Consider the following 7,192-nt stretch of genomic DNA (forward strand, 5'->3'; position numbering starts at 1 on the left):
CAATGTCATTTAAAAATCATTTTATAACAGTAAAAATACACACCCTACATTTTAAAATTACAGAGCAGCAGCTAATAACTATTGAAAATGTTTTTCTTAATTGTCTGCAAGTGTCTGACGATAGAAAGGTTTTATGGCAAACATGTAAAGGTTAATGTACAAGGCACCTGCCAAATCTCTCTGGGAAGAGGATTTCACAGGACTGGGCTGATGATTGAAGGTTTCAGTTTGTCAATTGAGTCTCAACAACCACTGAGGCTCCTAGAGATGATCTCAGTGGTCAAGCTGGGATAGAAGAGATCTAGTAGTCCCTAAGATATCCTAGAACTCAGGGCTTTGTAGATGTATTAATCTACTATTACTACTACTAATACTACTATTAATCTATTAATTAATTAAGTACTGTAAGTCTTGTGATGGTTTCTTTTTTCTTTCTGTTTTGCTGCAGAATGTCTAATGGAATTAGTTAGTTATTAAAAAGTTAGTTATTAAATTGACTGCTTGTCCACACTTTTGTGGAAATCAAAAGCAGGGTGGAGGCAGGGTGGGGGGTGGAGAGGAGGAGAGGCCCAGCCCAAGAGAGCAATGCTGCTGAAACAGCCAAGGTTCAGCTGAAAACATAATGTATGAACCCCAGGACAGGACCCAGGAGAAGCTGCCAGCCGTTCCCTGCAAGGAATGTGGGCAGGTACTACCCTGTTCTGCAGTGTGCAAAAGGTGGCCCACACACCGGCCACTGCAGAGCACAGTCCTCTCCTTGAAGGGTTGCTGGGTCCAAGTCTGCTTTAAAAATAAAAGATAAGAAGGGAGAGCCTTGAAGCTGCCCATAAAGAGAACCCGGATGTCAGATTGAGCAGGTCACCTGGAACACAGTCTTCCCCAGCGTGATGCAATGTATGCTATTTCTGTTTAGATGATACACATTCTTTCAAAGTGTGCATTAAGCCATATAAATTAGCAGATGCAAATTTGATGTAAAATGCTTTAGAGTCAGGCCTTCGTTTCCCTTTCAGACTTAGCTGCAGGACTGACAGTCTAGTGTTCTCTTACACACACACACGCACACACACACACACACACACACACACACAGTGTGTGTACACCCCACCTACCTCGGGATCTCCTCTGGCTGTGCATGATTTCCAGCTGTTTGGTTTCTGGGGCAAGATGTTGCCCTGGCTTCCATTACAAAAGGGGATAGTACTTCACAGGCCTTGCAGAACTATTCACTTAACAAAAGGAAGGGTTTGATCATTTTAGTTGTCCTTTTCTGCAGGTCCCAATCTGGAGGCAGGGAGGACCCTGAGGACATTCAGCCACAAGGCAGTCCTGTTGGATGGCATCAACAAACAGAAGAAGAAATACTTCGTCAGAAAAGAGGTCACAGATTTGTCTGAAATGCGTATATGCTAACTGCAAATTGGGAAATAATTAACAGGTAAAAAATTTCACCCATATGTGCCTGATCCAGGTGCTGTCTTCTTGTGTTGTGCTGTCCAGGTGTTGGCTTCTTTATCTTTAATGTGGAGCACATAGCCTTTCAAACAGAGGTTATTTCCAAAGAGAGAGCTGTCCTCTGAAACCCCTTCCGATAGAGGACTGTGAGGAGGACACAGGGCCTCCCCAAACACCAACCAAGGCTTGGTTGGTTGGTTGGTTGGTTGGTTGCTGTGTGTGTGTGTGTGTGTGTGTATCGCCCTTCATCTGTAGATCTCAGGGCGGCTCAGCACATAAAATTAAAATATAAAAACACAAAATGCATAAAACAAGAACAAAAAAACTGTACAAACCAATATCCCCCCCCCCACAACCACATCTAAAAGTCTTTTAAGATGTTAATCAGCCCAAGACCTGATGGAAAGGGAATGTTTTCGCCTGATACCTAAAGGTGTACAATGAAGGCTCCAGGCAAACCTCCCTGGGGAGAGCATTCCTCCAATGGGAGGCACACAAAGAAGGGCCTCAGAAGATGATCTTGGGGTTCGGGTAGGCTTGGCAATGAGATAGGCTTTTCCTCTGGGATCTTGGGCAGACAGGTACCATGTGAGGCATTCCTTCAGATACTGGGACACCTGGAGTCTGCATTCAGAGGCAGCAGCTGCATCTGACCTAAAAGACTGAGGATGGTGCAAAAGTTGTTGTTGTTAGCAGCAGCTATATTTTTGCAGATGTTTACTGAGAAGGTCCATAAAAAGCAACTGCCCCAAAAAGGAATGATTGTGAAAATAATAAATAGTTTGGGGGGCAAAATTTTTGCCTTACTCAGGGCACCATATTACCAAAGTCCACCTCTTACTGGAGCCCTTTTGGGGTGATGGCAGCAGAGAGACGGGCAATACTACTTATGGGAAACACTGTTTAGCAAGATGAGCACCACACCCCATAGTGGCCTTTGACTGGACTTAAGCGTCCAGGGATCATTTACCTTTTTTGAAAACTACTTATGGAATGCTCTGCTAGGAAAGCTGCTGCATGCAGGTGGGGGTTCCAAAATCCCACAGTCATTTCCACAGATTTGGCAACAGCTCCGCTTACAAATCTGGCACCTTTCCTTCCAGGCGAATGAGCCTGGCAAACTCTAATATGGAGCCAGAGCTGACAATAAGGCCTGGCACTCCCAGGAACAGGATTGTCAGATCCCGTGGGTTGATGGGTTTCTGCAGAAGCCATCGCCTGTCATTTCTGCCACAGATTTAGAAAACGCCCTTGGCTGTTGTTTGCTTCAGCGAAAACAAGTTGAGAGCAGATTTGGAGCAGATCAAGTTAGACCTCCTTTTCAACCAGCTGTTTGTGGTCGCTCCTTGCTCTATCATTTATTTTAAAAAAAGAACTTGCAAAGCTGCAATTCTGGCTTTGCTTAGGCAGCAGGTTTCAGATCGTTAGCAACAAGGGCCCTGGAGATGCACTGGCTTCACAGACAACACTTTCAGAACAAATTTACCTTTCTCCGTACATGTCAGATTAATGAATGCCGTTGACTTGTTTCTTGCTGCCGAGCAAAGGAGAGTGGCTGTTTGTCACGGGGAGACGCAGGGCTGCTGGAAGGCAAAAATCCATTTCAGAAATAAAAATGCAAAAGACGATTTGAAAGCAGAATGAAATCCTTCTCGCAAGAGCTGAATGATCTTGTGTGTGTGTTTAGATTGGCTTCTATTGGGCAGAGAAAAGAAAGTCTTTTAATCAAGGATACTTACAAGGATACTACAAAATAAAATGAATAATTATGAATGGCATCATCCAGATGTATGAGAGACCAGCAAGCATTCAGTGTGTTTCTGTGGCACAAGGGTCAGATGAACCGCACATTAAGAGTTTCAGTGCTGAGTTCCTACCTGTAGGTGAAAACCCAAAGAGATAAAGTTTGAGTTGCAGCAAGACTGATGGGACCAGAATTGAAGTGAAGCCCTTGAGCACAGTCAGAGTGGTTCTCCTGGGGCAGAGTCAAGTCAGCTGAGGAGTCCTCCAAAGGAAGGCTGGAACAAGGATGGAGGCAGGCAGATGAGGGAGATGGCAAACAACTACAGAGCATGTGAGAAGGGAGAAAGAGGAGGAACCAAAACAAGCCAACCCAGAGTCTGGCTGTGGCTGAAGCAAAGGGAAAACTTGACTTGAACCCTTTATAACCAAGCCAAGTTGTGAGGGATCAGTGGAGTTGCCTGGGGCAAGGGGGCCACTCCAGGAGCTGGGAGGATAATACCCATCCTTTACTCTGCAGCCTTGAGTAGGTCATCAGAAGATGCATCAGTTCATAGACCAGGGGGGCTCAAAGATCACGTTCCAGCTGAGTAGATTTTATCCCTGGAGAAAAGTCCCACCTGGATATGTCTAGAAGCAGCCACTTTTCTTCTTGTGGCCTCCCCACCCATCCCAGGACAAGACTGGTGCCAGGGCTAAGGAACAAAGTGCCCTACACTGGAAGAACCTCCTGGGGGCTGTTGGTGGTGGGATCTGCAGCAGCATCCTATTTGGCTGGGGGGCTTTAAGCTGCCTGCCAGTTTCATGGCTCCCAATCCACATTGCTTCAAGGTGGTTTCTTTTAATGATGGTGGCTATTCTTTTAATGTTCCACAATGCTCTGGAGCGATTCTACATCAAGGGCGTTGTAGGGAATTAAAATGGCAGGTGGCTTATAGACCCAGCCTCCCGGTGCCAGCTGCGGATGCAGCCATGGCTTGGAAGCCCCGGCAGCTGCCCAAAGGGTGCTGACTCTGCTCCTTTTGCTGCCTGTTCTCTCCACAGCTAACCTCAAAGCACATCTAAAGCACATCTTGAGGAGCTTAGCAGAACTAGCAGGGCAGCGGCTGAAGAAGGAGCCAAAAGGGTTTTCTTGTGTGTGTGATTCTTTGTGGCTGATTAGCTGCTCTCCCTGTGCAAAGGTCAGAGGGGGCAGGGTTTTTGTTGAGGCAGGTGATTAGCTGTGGGAGGAGCTTATCAGAACTAGCAGGGCAGCGGCGCACGCAGTTCAATCCATCTTTCAGATTTAGGGGAGCTAGTTTCAAACGTTTGTTGGGGGAGACCTAGGTTTTTTTTGGGGGGGGGTATTTGTCCTGTCTTCACACTTATTAAGATGGAGGACCACTGTAGCCACCCCCAACGACACGTTCTCAAGATGGAGGGTGAGGGAACAGCAGCAGTCGCCTGCGGTTCCTGCGCAATGTTTGCCATCTTGCCAAAGGTTGCAGGCAGCTTTACCTGCAGCAATTGTATGTTGATTGCCCTCTTAAAAGACAAAGTCCAGCAACTGGAAGAACGTGTAGCTACGCTCCAAAGAATTAGAGAACTGGAGCTCTTCTTGGAAGCAACAGAGAACACCGTCTCCACCAAGGAGGAGACAGGGGACACCCGTGAGAAGGAGGCTAGTTCACAAACACAGGTGCCAGATACATGGAGAAACGTGACTCAAAGAAGTAGGAGGCCCAGGGTTCACTCTGATTGTTTAGAAATACAGAATCGCTTTGAAGTCCTCTCCCCTAACATGGAAGACGAAGAACAGACTCCATTTGAGGATCTCTCCCTTATTACAGTCGATCAGGTATATGAAGACAAGCAGCAAAGTCAGTCCTCAGGGAATGTGCAGGCGACCTTGGAACGGACAGCTCATGGAAGAACCCCGACCAAACCTAAGAGGAGGCGTGTAGTAGTGATAGGGGATTCCCTACTGAGGGGAACAGAAGCAGTGATCTGTGGGCCTGACAAGATGTCTCGAGAAGTGTGCTGTCTCCCCGGGGCTAAGATCCAAGATGTAACTGAAAGACTGCAAGGAATCATAAAACCCACTGACAAATACCCCTTCCTCTTGGTTCATGTGGGAACCAATGACACTGCAAGCAATAGCCTCCAGAAGATCAAAAGAGACTACGAGGCTCTGGGCAGGAAATTGAAGCAATTAAATGCACAAATTGTTATCTCATCTGTCCTCCCAGCTGAACGACGTGGCCCAGGGAGAGAGGGGAAAATAGTGGAAGTGAACAGCTGGCTTCGCAAATGGTGTAAACAGGAACGGTTTGGATTCTTAGATCACAGACTGCAGTTTCTTGAAGATGGACTTCAGGTAAGCGATGGGCTGCACCTCACAACGGTGGGGAGGAATGTTTTTGCCAAAAATCTCAGAAACCTCATCAGGAGGGCTTTAACCTGACTAATGTGGGGGAGGGAGACAGTGCTCCTGATGGTAGGTGTCTATCAACTGATGAAGATGATCATCCAAATGTCATAGACCAAATGGAGCAAACAGCACACAGACCTAGTGGTGGGAGGAAAAAATCCTTAAATAAGAGACACGGGGGAATGATGAATGGACTTCAATGTCTGTACACTAATGCGCAAAGCATGGGAAATAAACAAGATGAGCTTGAGCTCTTGGTACAGCAAACTAAATATGACATAATAGGCATCACTGAAACCTGGTGGGATAAGTCCCACGATTGGAATGTAATAATAGAGGGATACAATCTATTTCAGAGAAACAGACCAGACAAGAAAGGAGGAGGAGTGGCGTTATATGTCAGGGATGTGTATACCTGTGAAGAGATCAAAGATTTAGAACCTCAAAGCCAGAGTGAGAGCATTTGGGTCAAAATTAAGGGAGAGAAGAATAACAGAGACCTCATTGTGGGAGTTTACTATAGATCCCCAAGCCAAACAGAGGACATAGATGATGCCTTCCTGGAACAGATGGCCAAGCATGCAAAAGGAAGGGAGATAGTAGTAATGGGGGACTTCAATTACCCGGATATTTGTTGGATGTCAAACTCAGCCAAGAGCATAAGGTCAAACAGATTCCTCACTGGCCTTGCAGACAACTTCATTGTCCAGAAAGTGGGAGAAGCAACAAGAGGAACAGCCATTTTAGATCTGGTCCTAACCAATGTTGATGACCTGGTTAGTGGGGTAGAAGTGGAAGGATCATTAGGCGTGAGTGATCATGCTCTTCTGAAGTTTACTATACAGCGGAAAGGAGCAGCCAAGCATACTAGGACTCAATTTCTTTACTTTAAGAAAGCCGACTTCATAAAACTTAGAGAAGTGCTGGGTGAGATCCCATGGACAGTAATACTAAAAGGAAAGGGAGTTCATGATGGCTGGGAGTTTGTTAAGAGGGAGATATTAAAAGCACAACTTCAGGCAATAACAATGAGACGGAAACATGGAAGGTGCCTAAAGAAGCCAGGGTGGCTATCTAAAGAACTTTTAACTGAGTTAAGATTAAAAAAGGATGTGTACAAAAAATGGAAAAGGGGGGAAACCACCAAAGAGGAATTCAAACAAATAGCCAGCATGTGTAGACACAAAGTCAGAAAAACTAAAGCACAGAATGAACTTAAAAGCAACAAAAAAGGCTTTTATGGGTTAAAAGCAACAAAAAAAGGCTTTTATGGGTTAAAAGCAACAAAAAAGGCTTTTATGGGTATGTTCGTAGCAAAAGGAAGAACAAAGAAACAGTGGGGTCACTCAGAGGAGAAGATGGTGAAATGCAAACAGGGGACACAGAAAGGGCTGAACTCCTCAATGCCTTCTTTGCCTCAGTCTTCTCCGATAAAGAAAACAATGCCCAACCTGAAGAATTTGGAGCAAAAGATTCAGCAGAGGAAACACAGCCCAGAATAACTAAGGAGATAGTACAAGAATACTTGGCTAGTTTAGATGTATTCAAGTCTCCAGGGCCAGATGAACTGCATCCAAGAGTATTAAA

General features: G+C 45.6%; 1 protein-coding gene across 1 annotated transcript in view; it reads right to left on the reverse strand.

Annotated features, from left to right (window-relative positions):
- Positions 1-2,364, reverse strand: part of LPAR2 (lysophosphatidic acid receptor 2) — a 53,356-nt gene extending 50,992 nt beyond the window's left edge. Inside the window, exon 1 of the mRNA XM_083428317.1 lies at positions 1,113-2,364. The gene's annotated coding sequence lies outside the window, so the exon portion shown is untranslated. The remainder of the gene's footprint in view (positions 1-1,112) is intronic.
- Positions 2,365-7,192: the final 4,828 nt, after the last annotated feature.

This window comes from Podarcis tiliguerta (assembly GCF_965153285.1).
Source record: "Podarcis tiliguerta genome assembly, chromosome: 2".
In the NCBI taxonomy this organism is placed as follows: Eukaryota; Metazoa; Chordata; class Lepidosauria; order Squamata; family Lacertidae; genus Podarcis; species Podarcis tiliguerta.